General features: G+C 43.4%; 1 protein-coding gene across 2 annotated transcripts in view; it reads left to right on the forward strand.

Annotated features, from left to right (window-relative positions):
* LOC142291083 (apoptosis-inducing factor 3-like) overlaps window positions 1-14572 on the forward strand; it is a 268214-nt gene that overhangs the window by 69014 nt on the left and 184628 nt on the right. The window contains exon 1 of one of the 2 annotated variants that reach the window (XM_075335334.1): window positions 5212-5419. The exons of the other annotated variant lie outside the window; for it this stretch is intronic. The gene's annotated coding sequence lies outside the window, so the exon portion shown is untranslated. Of the gene's footprint in view, window positions 1-5211; window positions 5420-14572 lie in introns of those variants that run through there. 2 annotated transcript variants of the gene reach the window in all.

The following is a 14572-nucleotide window of genomic DNA, read 5'->3' on the forward strand; positions in this document are numbered from 1 at the left end:
ATCGTGCGATAGATCGTCGGGGTCACTGTTTTCGTGACGCACATCCGGATTCGTTGGCGACGTTGTCCCGTGTCACATCTACGAGCGATTGCAAATCGGTGACAAATCGTGAGTCGTGTACTCGTCTATTTTTAAAAATCGTTTATTTTACTTTGCGCCGGTTGTTCATAGTACCCGGGGTAGCACACATCGCTCCGTGTGACACCCCGGGAACGATGAACAGCAGCTTACCTGTGTCCCGCGGCTCCTGCCGGCAATGCTGAAGGAAGAAGGTGGGCGGGATGTTATGTCCCGCTCATTTCCGCCCCTCCGCTTCTGTTGGCCGGCCGCTGAGTGATGTCGCTGTGACACCGAACGTCCCACCCCCTTCAGGAAGTGGATGTTCGCCACCCACGGCGATGTCGCTCAGCACGTAAATACGTGTGACGGGGGTTAAACGACTTTGTGCGACACGGGCAGCGATTTGCCTGTGACGCACAAACGACGGGGGCAAGTACGATCGCACATGCGATCGCACGATAGATCGCATCGTGTGACGCCCGCATTAGTTTCTTCCATACATTTTCTATTGAATTCAGGTCAGGTAATTGTCTCTGGCATTTTAGCAGTATTATTTCTTTCTCTGAAATCTACTAAGAATTTCCTTGGCTGTGTGTTTTGGGATCATTGTATTGCAGAAATGTCCACCCTCGTTTCATCTTCATCATCCTAGTAAGATGGCAACAGATTTTTATCAAGAATGTCTAGGCACATTTGTTCATTCATCCTTCCTTCAAGTATATGAAGTTTGCCAGTTCCATATGATGAAAAACATCCCCACACAATGATGTTTTCATCTCCAAACTTTACTATTGGCATGGTGTTTTGAGGGTGATATGCAGTGCATTTTGGCCTCCAAACATAGTGTTTATTATGGCATTCAAAGAGTTCAATTTTGGTCTCCTCTGACCAGACTATAGTCTCCTCATATTTCACAGGCTTGTCTAAATGTCGCTGAACAAACTTTAAACATGCTTGAACATGCTTTCTGTTCAGCAAACTCTTCTTGGACAACTGTTGAGATAATTATTTTCACCCATATGTCTGTAATCTTGTGGGGAGCTCCTGGCCAGTTTATGGTGAAATGCTGTTCTTTCTACTTCCGAATTATGGCCCCCACAATGCTCACTGGAACCTTCAGTAGCTTAGAAATTCTTCTGTAATCAATGCCATCAGTATGTTTTGCAACAATATGATTGTGAAGTTCTTGAGACAGATCACTGGTTTTACCCATCATGAGATGTTTCTTGTGTGGCACCTTGGTAATGGGACACCTTTTTTATAGGCCATCAGTTGAACCAGCTGATATTATTTTTCACTAAGTGGCAGGATTGCTTTCTAATTACTTATAGATTTCAGCTGATGTCATGCCTTTCCATGGTTTATTGCATTTCTCTTTCTTCATGTGTTCAATACATTTCCTTGTGTAATTTCCCATTATTACACATAACTTAATTTATGGACATCTATGGTTTGGTTTCTTTGCCTGTGTGGATTGAGTTGTTACCAACATCTGGTGAGAAATTCATGTCAATAGTACTTTTAGAAATATATTTTCTTAAAATTGGTGACGTGTTCAGTTCTTATTTCACCTGCCGTACATGGCCATTGTAGTAAAGTGTTGTGCCATCCAACAAGTTAAAAGTTACTAGGTTTTTATTTATGTTAGGACCATTAAAGGGGTTGTCCAAGTTTGGATTGAAAGTCTGCAGTCACTATAGACCTGCAAATGGAGAAAAATGTACAGGTCCATTTACTGTCTACACCAAACAGGGTGCATGTCCATGCTCCACATCAGGGAAGCCCAGGTACTGGTGAGATGGCTGTCTTTTTGTTTCTTACTTTTCTCACTATGTGCTGAAGATGTCTGAATTCTCACAGCGCATGCACTGCATGCTCAGGATTCTCTTGTGCCAGCGATGAGAGTGGGAGGTTATGAAATTGCAGAGATGTGATTTGTATAAATTCGGTCACCTGCTAACTAGACATGTGTGGCCTCGCTCAATACAAGTAAATTGACCAAGGCCAGACAGGTCTTGTTGGAATGTGGCTGGAAGTATACAAATCAAATACTTGCGCTTCTGTGACCATCTGCTTTTGCTGCCAGCATGGGATAATCCTAAAAAAAGTGTACAGTATGAGAGTTCAGGAGCTTGCAGTCACTTACAGTGACTGCAGACTTTCATCACAAATCTGGACAAGCCCTTTAATTATGAAATGAATCACTTTAGCATGCTTAATCCTAACAGCGTGTAATATACTCACTGTCAGGATTCAGCTCTGCTTGCTAGTTCCAGCAGTCATTACATGGCCACTCCACTTATATGCAATTTTCATACTTGTCACGTGACAACTGGCTTTTCTTCTTGCTCGTATCAGTTTTTCACTGAACACTTAAAGAATTAGGAAGAGCAGCTAGTCAGCTCGCGTCTCAAAGTATGAAAATTGTATAAAAATGAGCGATCACATGACAACTATGCAAATCACTGGAAAGGCGGTGGCGCCAAACTGAATTTTTGCCCTGGAAAATTTAGATCTGCCTCTGCATAGTGTTTGATACCAGGCTTCTATTTTCTTGGCAATGTAAGGTTCTAGTGAGGACAATGTTCAGAGAGTATTCCAGGGGAAAGGAGAAAAAAGTAAAAATTAGTATATTCTGATGAACTCTGCCCCATGTCAAGTTACTCACCTACAACCCCAACCCCATCGGGTCACACTCACATAAACCACACCCTTTCAGTGCCGAAGCGTTAGTAATGGACAGTCCAGCTCTTCTTGGTGATCTGGATCATTTGGCTACGCTCACCAAAAAGAGTTGGCAATTTTGGATCCCAAAATGATTCCTATTATATTTACCCTCAGGCTGAAACCTCGGTCACTTGCAGCCAGCAAATGACTGAGCATTTTTCAATTCGGGCAAGCTGTCAGTTGCATCGGTTACCAAACTCTTTAATTTTAACCCCTTCACCCCAGGGGCGATTTTCCGTTTTCTGCTCCCCTTCTTCCACGAAGCTGTAACTTTTTTTTTTATTTTTCCGACAATCTTGCCATATGAGGGCTTATTTTTTTGCAGTACGAGTTGTACTTTTGAATGAAACCATTAGTTTTACTATATAGTTTACTGGAAAAGAGGAAAAAAATTCCAATTGCGGTGAAATTGTTTTGGGGGTATTTTATTCATCATATTCAATGTATGGTAAAACTGATGTGTCGGTATGATGTCTCAGGTCGGTACAAGTTCGTAGATACCAAACATGTATACTTTTGCTTTTATCTAGGAGATTAAAAAATTCAGAAGTTTGTCCAAAAAAAAGATTAGCGCTTTTGGCGCCATTTTCTGAGATCTGTAGCGTTCTTATTTTTGGGGATCTGGGGCTCAGTGATGGCTTATTTTTTTTCTATTGAGCCGATGTTTTTAATTATTCAATTTTTGTGCGGATGCTATGTTTTGATCACCTGTTATTGCATTTTAAATAATTTTTGCGGGAACCAAATACGTAATTTTGGCGTTTGGAAATGTTTTCTCGCCATGCCATGTACCGATCAGATTAATTGATTTTAAATTTTGCTAGATCCGGCATTTCTGAACACGGTGATACCAAATATGTGCATATTTTTTATTTTTTTACCGGTTTTATTTTCAGTGAGGCAAATGTAGGGTGATTTGACCTTTTAGTGTTTGGTTTTTTTGTCAGATTTTTAAAAACTTTTTGTTTTACATTGTTTATTTATTTTACCAGTCCCCCTAGCTGACTTTATGGATCCACTGTCTTAACAATTGTGCATTTCTCTTGATCAAAGCTGAACAGCTCTGATCAGCAAAAATGCACTGTTCTTTTAAGAGCCACGCTCTGTCGGCTCTTATAGGAAGTACGTCATGGTTGTGTCAGGGGTCATCACATGACCTCGAGCTACGATGACAACCATCGGCTCCCCGTGTCACAGGGCCTCTGATGGCGTGGGGAATGGTGCAATCCCGCCGCTGTCATTTAAATTGCGCTGTTACATTTTGCCAGCGTGATCTAAGTGTCAAGGAGGCGCGGGTGGATCGCGGATCCAAACGCGACTGTTAATCTCATATGTAAGTAAAAAACAGAATGTTTTTAGCATCTCAATTGGAATCCTTCATAAGGAAAATGGATGCAGGTCAAAAATCCAAGAGATCCTCTTGGTAATTAGCACATAATATAATGAAAGACAGCATCCCAGGGGTAATCTTCAGAAGAGTATTTATTCCATCCAGACAGCAACGTTTCACCCTACAGTAGGGCTTTATCAAGCATGCTTGATAAAACCTAATTGTAGGGTGAAACATTGCTGTCTGCTGTCTGGAAGGAATAAATACTCTTCTGAAGATTACCCCTGGGACGCTGCCTTTCATTATATTATGTGTTAATCTCATATGTCTGCTGATCAAATCAGCAGACATGTACGGGGATCATAACCCCAGCTCCCTACAGCAGCCGGTGGTGATTACCGTAACACAACCGATGCCGTACCAGTACATCGTTGGTTGTGAAAAAATTAACTCAAGTGAGAGACCCTTAGAGACTTCAAATGGCTCTCACTGGGGTGCTGGCTCCCGTTGTTTACAGGAGGAAGCCAGCTCTTTGTGGTGGACCAGTCGCATAAGACCCACCTATATGAGGTGTCTATAAAACGTCTTCAAATGTTGGCACTTGCGTAGTACTATTCTGGTAATGAATAACAAACCTAATGCAAGTCAATGGGGAACCCGAGTATTATTCTTGAAGATTTCCCATGTTTGGGTTCCCCATTGGCTTGCATTAGGTTCGTTATTCGTGATGAATACTGGAATAGTACTTTGGGATTTGTTACGAATAATCTGAACATGAATAGCTACTATTCTCCCATCACTAGTTGACAACTATGAGCATCTATTATGTTGTGTGCTAGAGATTTACCAGGTTCAGGAACCAGACTTACTAGACGTGCAAATTCTCTGTAAACTATTACTAGAATGTCATCTGTAAGGTTTGCTCTGCTGTTGAGTTGTATATTATTCGGTGCTAATTGCTCCTGACTTGCTGGCCTGATCCCCCGGCCTCCTCTGTGACTGCCTGGGAGGGGTGGTTGCCAAGTAACGAGACTGTGCAGGATGCTGATTGGCCACGGGCTGACAGCTTGCTCATGATGAATGTGCACATCAGCTTTGTGACAGGGCAGGTCCTGCAGAACAGGAGGCTCAGATCTCCAGTGACAGCCAACAACTACTGCACCTATTGTGTCAGCTGGAGGGTGCAACCAACTCCCGTAACAGCAGGCTTCCTGCAGGTGTATTGTATTACCTGGGTGAGGACACCCTCGCAGCGCTCCTCCTCATAGCCAGATAGTATACATTATCAGGACGTATACACAGGTAAGGCTATGATTGCACTATATACTCAGCAGCGTCACACTTTATTTATGGTTATATGGCTATTTAATCACTTTCCTAACATGTTCCCTAAATATTGTCAGAATTTCTCTTTACCAGACTGAACCTGGTCCGTTCTTCATAGCAACCTGAAGAGCTCAGGGGCTGTCAGGTATTCTCCATTCACTGCGCTTCAATGAGTGATTCAGAGAACTTTACTTTGGAGAATTGTCTTTTATGAAACTGCTACAAACACAGATTTCATTTTCACAGTTTTAAAACTTATTTTTTTTTTAACTTTAACTTTCCTCAGTCAGATAGTGGGATCAAAATCATGAAAAACAGCCAAAGTTACTGATACAAGTCCAGGTTAAAAAAAAAAAAATTCCTGGCAGGATAAAAATCCCCAACGCTATCTTACTGAATTTTCAGTATTTTATAGAATCTAGCTTTTATCGATCCATTACTATACAAAGTAAGAAACTGTACTGTTGTCTTGTAAAGTGTAATAACTGCTAATTGTGATAAACGCTAATAATATAATTATTAACTATTTAGTGATAAGTCACTACTTCGTGATAAGCCAATTAGTGACCGAGCAATAAAATGCTGCTCGGTACACGAATTGAGCAGGTCTGAAGCTCGGATGGGCTCGACTCGAGCATAATAGAAGTGAATGGGAAAGTCGAGCATTTTTCCGGAATATAATCTTTCCATTAGGCCTGCAACACACATCTGTGCCGCTGGTACGTGTTTGGGACTTCTTGATACGTACCGGCGGCACGAACACACGTGCACCAATGTTACCCTATGGTAACAGGCACACACACACGTAAAGCCACACGGAACGTGTGTCCGTGTGGTTTGTACGTGTGTGCGTTTAACACGGATGACATGTCCGTGTTTCACCGGTATCACGCAGACACGGACCCACTAAAGTCAATGGATCCGCGTCTGCACGTACGTGACACGGACGTGTGTTTTCCGTGCGGTCCGTGTGGTGTTTTTTTTTAAAAAAAAATGGTGAAACGGCTCAAGACACACAAACATGCATGGCAAGCATACGCCATCACACTGATGTCACACGTACCAGAGAAACGGACATCCAAAGCGTAACACGGACCCGAAAAATGGACCGCGAGACACACACGTGTTTTTTACGGACGTTTGTTTCAGGCCTTAGAAAGAGGTAGAGAGAAATTGAATATGTCCGGGCAGGGAGTCGAGCACTTGCAAGATACTCTAGTAAGTACTGAGCGTCTCGACCACCCTGATGCTCGATTGAGTATCAAGCAGTGCAGAGCACGCTCACTCCTCACTGTTGTTGATGTATAAAAACCGATGCCACATAGACGAAACTGAGATGAAAATAGACTTTTTTTCTGGATGGAAATTTGTCAAATTTTTTTTATTTGCTCGAGTGAACACAGCCTATGAGGAAGATGAAACAGGTGCAATATACTGATGAATAGCAGCCCATGTTTATTATTCATCAATGGGGTGGGTGTTTTCTATTACAGCTGCACACAGATAAGGGTTTTATAGGGAGCCAGTACGCAGACAGCCATATCTTCTCTTATCTGATTATACAAATTTGACTATGATCAGAAGTGGCAGCAGAGTGTGATCCAATTCTCAGATGAGAGAATTGGTGCACACTGTGTGGAGACGATGGAGAGCAATATTTCTCCATCTTCTCCATTGTGTCAGTATGTAAAAATCAGACTGCTCTAAGATGTCATCCAAGTGCAGTCCGATAATTTCCACACACTCACTGACTTTCATGGCCAAATGCAATCCGAATATCAGATCAAATTCGGGCATGCTGGAATTTTTCACTCAGACCGGATTAATCCGAGGAAAAAAAATCTGACATGTGAGCAGCGTAACACTGGTCCAAGTGCGACCAAATGTTTTGTCAGATTAAACTCGGACCAAAAATACAGCAATCTGATCCTGCCTTAACGCTGCATTCCCACATCCATGGGTCACAGTCCATGATTCAAGGACTGACCTCGAGTCTGCCGACCCAAACTCAACAGTCTCATAGGCATATATGATGTTGTCAAGTTTGAGTCATTAGACCCAAAGCTAATCTGTGCATCACGGTCCATACTCCAATTGTAAATGGGTAGTCTGAAGGCTAAAGAAATTTCACTCTATTTATTGCCCCAATCTAAACTAAACTAATTTCTAAAATGGCTGTATTAAAAATGTCCTACCGGGTTTTTTTTTTTTGGCTAAACTACTATTGATTTTTTTCCCCTACTTTCTTTCTGATGACGCTTCGTTTGAGAATTCCAGTGCATGCTGAGATACTCAAACGAAGCGTCATCAGGGTTCAAAAGCTGAGGTCTCTGTCAGAGCCCATGCCCCCTCTGTGAGGCCTCTTTCACAAGTCCATGCAAAACATACATGTTTTGCACAGTCTGTGGTGTAGGTGCGTATGTGTGTGCGTATGTGTGCCGCCCCAGCAGCGGATTGAACCTCTCAGATATGGGGGGTAGTGTCCGTTCGTGGCTCGAGGGTCTCCGGACCCGGGGGCTTAGGGGCCACGCTCAAATGTAAAGGGTGTATTTACAGGGGATATGTTATAGTTCGTGACGCCACCCGTGGTGTGCGGTAATTGGGAGTGCTGCCGTTGGGAGTACCCGGGGTGATGGAGTTGGGCAGCTAGGTGGTGTTGCCCTTTACGGGTAGGGGTGGGCCCCGGGACTCTGGATGGTGATGCGGGAACACAGTGCAGGGGTCAGTCGGGTACTCACTCAGCAATGAAGCAGATGCTGACAACAGGGTAAACCAAGTCTCTGAATGCCGCTGCCTCTCAAGGGGAGCTCGCCCGGGTCCCGTCCCCTGCAGTGCTGCTGGTGGTCTGTAACCTGCCTCCTGGCACTAGATTTTTAGTGTGTCTGTTGTGGTCCGGTAGCTTGGAGCTATCCGGGCCCCGCTCCCCACTGTGGCTAAGTGAAGGAGCCTGCTCTCAGGGCTCATGCTTGGGATTTCAGTGGGCTGCTTGCTAGGAAAGCCCCATCCCCCTCGTTGCGCTAGTGCCCCGATTCTGGAACTGATGGGAACAGTCCATAAAGACCCATTCTCCTCAGGTTAATTGCCGGGTTTCCTGAAGTTTCTCCCCGAACTAGCGTCCGTGTACCCCGTCGTGCCTTCGGTCCCAGACCAGCGATTAGGCCCAGGCTGCTGACCGTCCACCAAGACCGGTCCTGGCACCTAATCTCAATCCCCTGCGACCGGGGGTCCCACTCCTCTAGGTCCAGACCACTGTCTGCGACCTAGTTTTCCTCTCCCCTGGGAGCTCCAACTCCCAGCTTCCTCAGAGCTCCTCACAGCTCGAGGACTACTCAACAACTGCTTACTTGACACCTCCCACCTCCTTGTCTGACCCCTAGGTGGGCAGCCCTATTCCTGCTTAAGCAGCCTTCTGGTGTGCCTGACAGGTATGGTGCAAAGTGTATCTAGGATTTTTGAATGCTGATGGAAGCAACACTGTAGCATAGAGACCCAGAACCATGAGGGGTTGAATACTGCATGGATAGGATAGTTTGTGCAGTACCCTGTGACGACCTGAATAGTCCAGGGGCGTCACATATGCTGTCAGTGTGCTATCCGTGTGACATCCACATAACACACGGACAGCATGAATTTCTATACTTACCTGTCCATGGTACTGCTGTGTCCGGTGCTGCTGCTGTTGCTTCCGGTCCTCGGTGCAGTGCATATACAATGAGCATAATCAGGTGGGGTCAGAAGCAAGTGACAGCAGGGCCGAAAACAGCAGCACTGGAGAGGTGAGTATAGAAAATAATTTTATTTCACAGACACGTGGTTTTCTCCGGTACGTGTCACACTGATTTCACACAGATAACATCAGTGTGTGCTCCATGCGGTCCGTGTGACACCCATGCTGCCGGAGAAAAACGGGACATGTGTACGTGTGGAGCAAACAAACACACGTATGCTCTACATGGACACAGTCCATGTGAAAAACGCACGTGTATGCAGACCCATTGATTTTAATGGGTCTACATGTGTCCGTGTCTCCGGTACATGTGAAAGCGGACCTCACATGTACAGGACACAAAGGTGTGTAAAGGAGGCCTTAAACTAAGCATCATCAGTGTTGTTCATTTCAGGGACTGCTCTGTATCTACTGTGTCCCTATTCTGTCCCACATGAAAAAGGAAATCTAGCAGCTTCAATAGAGGGAGAATTTGAAAGGGCTGAAAAGTTGACATATGCTATTATGTGACTCAGCCGAATATTATTTATTTTAATTTATTTATTTTTTTAAGTCGGGGGAAAAAAGGTGGGGTGGAGGGGAACAGGGGGTGAGCCGCAATTAAAACTTTTGCCCCAATTAGAACTTCTGATATTTGGCCCCATGAGTTTTGATATTTAGTACACAGTTTACAGACTCACACCCGTCACTTTTTGTTTTGCAAGTTCTTAAACTAACATTACCAAGACATTACAAAAAAACAAAAAACAAACAGGGTTAACATAACCTAAAGTCTAAAAAAAGGCTTCTTTTGTAGTAAAATATAAAAGGTGTAAAGATATTTGAATTTATATGTCAACCATATTTTAATTTTTTTTTATAAAATAATTAGGGCTATATACCAACATAATGAAAATGCAACAAATGGATTTACTGCTAAGAAATTAGTTATGTAAAATTTGCTGCAATTTACAGTGTCAGCTTAGTGAATTTTAAAGGGAATTGGTCAGCAAGTTTTTGATATGTAATCTGAGAGCAGCTAATGTAGAGGCAGAGACCCCGATTCCAGGGATGTGTCACTTACTGGGCTCTGTTTTGCAGTTTCCTTTAAAATCAGTGTTTTATAAGCATAAGAATATCAATAGAAAATTGGTGTTTTATGCCTCCTGGTCCAATCACGTCTCCACTAATGATGGGTGAACCCGCAGATATTCCATTTCGGGACTGGAATTAATTTCGGATGTCTGGCCGGACACCAATTCGCATATAAGTCTATTGGGACCTGAATCATGCGCTTTAAAAATGGTGATAGAAAGAGCTCGGGTGAGTAAAGCAGGCACATTATACTTACTGAGTCTCCCGCGTGGCTGTAACATTACTTCCCATGGCTATTGGGCCCCCCACGACCTAAAAAGAGTAGCCTGCAGCCGCCCAGAATTTTTGCATCCATTAGATAAGCCAATCCTGGCACTTTACCCTACTCATCCTGATTGCCCTGGTGTAGTGGCAATTGAGGTAATATAAGGGGTTAATGACAGCTCACAGCTGCCACTAAGTCCTAGATTAGTGATGGGAGGAGTCGGAGACCTCCCATTAATAATCTGAAAGTGAAAAGAAATAGACACAAATACCGAAAAAATCCTTTATTTGAAATAAAATACAACCCCCCCCCACCCTCTTTTACCCCTTTATTAGCTCCAAACATCCAGTTCCGTCGTAATCCACGCTACGTCCTATGATGATTTCGGCTCTGTTACATATTGAAGTCACAGTGTGTGGGCACAAAACATGTTTGCACGCTATGAGCTTCAGGCATAGACAATTGCGACAATTCTGGGCAGCTGCAGGCTGCTATTTTTAACCAAGGGGGGCCAATAACTATGAGCCTCCCCAGCCTGAGAACACCATCCCCAAGCTGTCTGCGTTATCATGGCTGGGTATTAAAATTTGGAGGGGAAACCATTTTTTACATGTATTTATTTCAATAATTTTTAAAAAAGCCGCATGGGGTCCCTCTCATTTTGATACACAGCCAAAATAAGCACACAGCCGGAGGACACAGCATATTTATTTTACACCACTATAGCTATGCAGACAGCATGTACAATTCCAAGCAGTCAGACATGCTGTACACAGTCTGGGGGCGCAGTCTGATTGCAACCAATCACAGATGCTGGGACTGCCGGTGGGCAGGTGAAGCAGTGAATATGCATGAGGGTAATGAGCGACCCTGGAAGTAGTGTAACTGCCACGCAGGAGACTCAAGAAGTATTACGCTCCAGCTTATCCCTACTTTTTTTTTATTAATTATCCGGGCCCAGGGTCGGTGCATGGTTGCTAGTTCCCATGATGAGTATTTGGTGCGTTTTTATGCTGCGTATTTTGTTGTGTAAAATACACTGGGCTTATAGCTCCAGCAAAGTGAATGGGATTTCTATAAATCTCATACCACTGTGCTTTTCTTTTTTATGCTGTGGAAACTGACCAGTGGTGCGATTTAGAATATGTAACGTTAATTTCTCTTGTGGTAAATCTATGTTTTCTTTCAGATTGTGCCCTGAGACTTGCAAGAGATGTGGAAAATCTGTAGTTAAAAAATGCATATACGTTTTTATTGCATTTACACTGCATGTAATCTGCCCTGGACCTTTGTCAATCAAGTTTAATCAAAGAGAAAATCACATATACCTATATGAAAAAAGAAAAAAACTTACCAAAGGTGCCAGACCAGATGATGTATGCACAGACAGAATGTGCCAGACCTTCCTCTTGATGGCGGCTGCAGCCCTGGTTCAAGATGCTGATGTCACAGCCACTCAACCCTCCAAACTAGCAGATTAAGTGGCTGTGACATCATTAAGCTTTCTTAATAAATTAGTGTAGGGACTCGCAAGTGTGAGAATCTGTGACGTGGATTGTGAGCTTCCATATTTTGGGCCAAAATACTAACTAATATCTCACAATTGAGGTATGGCACATTTTATCCATTTTTGCAGGATGTGTGTGGACCTTTTGACTTTAGGTGGTATATTGGTGAGCCTGTCATGTGATATGCATCCATATAGTGCTAACTGACCCGCCTGGCCTAGTATTATGCGTCATTTATAGGCCACAATTCAGACACTGTGCATCTCTCTTATCCGTGTGAGATGCACTCATATAGTGCTGATTAGCCCGCCTTACCTAGGTTTCTGGCGTCATCTATAGGTTACAGTTCAGACAGTGTGTGTCACACCTATCTATATGACTGGCTCCCAGTGCAAGCCTTATTTGGCTACATGCACACGCTGAATTTTTTTGTCGCAGTTTTGATGCTTTTTTTGGTGAAGTTTTGTTGTCAGAACTTTCTGACATTTGACTTCCCCACAAAGTGTATGAGAATTCAGATTTGCTATGCGCTCCTTGCAGTTTATTTGTCAGCGTTTTTTTTGTCAAAAGTTTGTGACGAAAAAGATGCAGCATGTTCATTCTTCGAGCGTTTTTGTCAACATTTGTCCCAAAAAACGCATGCTGTCAATTTGGTTTGTTTTTGGCGCATTTTTGTCACAAAAAAGGCATCAAAAACACACCTACATTACAAGCATTTTTTTGACATTTCCAAGCTTTCTCTGACGAGGTGCAGTTTTGGTTGCAGTTTTGGTTGCAGTTTGTGTGCAGAAAAAGCTGCAGCGTGCGCATGTAGCCTTAGGGCATGTGCGCACGTGTGCGTATTGCTTGCATTTACGCTGCGTCTAGCACTGCAGCGTAAATGCATGCGCCCTGCGTCCCCTGCACAATCTATGAAGATTGTGCATGATCCTTACGCACAATGCTTTTTTGAACGCAGCAATTTGGATGCTGAAATTTTGATCCAAATCACTACGTTTAAATCTCTGCGTTCAAAAATACAGCATGACAATTAATTTGTGCGCTTTGGATGCAGCTCCCACTCTGTCTATGGGAGAGGCAGCATCCCGAGCACATGAAATCGGCATTTTTTCTGTAGAAACACTGCATCTATGACAGTGTTTCTGCAGCGATTTGAATCGCACATGAGCTGTCAAATCACTGCAGAATTTTCTGCGTTGACACTATGCAATGTGCGCACAAGTCCTAAGGCTATGTGCGCACTTTGCTTTTTTTACCTGCTTTTCCACTGCTTTTTTAACTTTAGCGTTTTCATGCCAAAATGCTTGCGTTATGCTTTTCAAGCAAAGTCAATGGGACATTGAGCTTTCTTGTGTGCACTTTGGTGTTCAAAATGCTGCATTTAATTTGCATAAATTTGGGCAAAAACTCAGCGTTTAAAGAAGCAACATGTCAATTGTTTTTGCCATTTGCGTTTAGAACTGCAAAACAGAGTTTTTGCCCAAATTTCTGCCACAAAAAGGCAGCATTTTGAACTGCATAGTGCGGTTTAGAAAACCAAATTCCCATAGACTTTGCTTGAAAAGCAGAACACATCCATTTAGGCATTAAATGCTGCAGTTGAAAAAGCAGGTAAAAAGCAAAGTGCGTTCTTACCCTTAGTGTGCAAGGTTTTTGCTGAGCAGCCGCCCTCCCCTCTAGCTTGAATGGGTTGAGTGGTTGTGACATCAGCATCTTGCACCTGGGCTGCGGCCACCTTCAAGAGGAAGGTCTACCAACATTCATTTTGTGCATACATCATCTGGTCTGGCACCTTTGGTAAGTTTTTTTTTATTTTTTTTATACAAGTTTAATCAAAGCTAACTAATAGGAAGTTTCCAAAGGGACTACTTTTAACAAAACATGACATACGGAAAAGAGATAAAAACCTGAAAAAAATGCAATAAAACACTAAAGTAACCTAATTGGACCGCGACAAGGAGTTTTCAATTAGGATGGTCCCTATCTTGAGTATCTCACCTCGCTCTATGTCAGCAGGCCTCAAATAGCCAGGGGAAGAGCAGTACCTGAACCATGGAAAGCTAAATAGACAATCTGCACAGCCCAAAAAAGAGTGCCAGTGTACCTGTTAGGATAAGTGCACATTCACACTATGGCCATCAACAAAACAATTTATTTCAGAAAAAAAGCAGTACAATTGCATCATGTAAACATGGCCTAAGTCTCTGCAATTGACGTATAAGGCTAGGTTCACACTTCCGTTGTTTTGCATCAGTCACAACAACACAACACAACAAGGCGACGGCCTTGAGGAATTACGGTATCCTGCAAAATATTTTGCAGGAATCCAGTTTTTCCCCATAGACTTCTATTAGTGACGGATTGAGACTGATGATGCTGCATTGCATCCGCTGCGTCGCGGTCAGTCGTTTTTTAACTGACCGCCGGGCGGGAGCAACGCAGCCTGCAACGTTTTTTGAGCAGCGCAATCCGTAGGATTTTGCTGCGCATGCTCTCTCTGGCTCCCTGCACACGTAACCAGGATACACATCGGGTTACTAAGCAATGCGCTTTGG

The sequence above is a fragment of the Anomaloglossus baeobatrachus genome, chromosome 2 (assembly GCF_048569485.1).
Source record: "Anomaloglossus baeobatrachus isolate aAnoBae1 chromosome 2, aAnoBae1.hap1, whole genome shotgun sequence".
NCBI classification, from domain to species: domain Eukaryota; kingdom Metazoa; phylum Chordata; class Amphibia; order Anura; family Aromobatidae; genus Anomaloglossus; species Anomaloglossus baeobatrachus.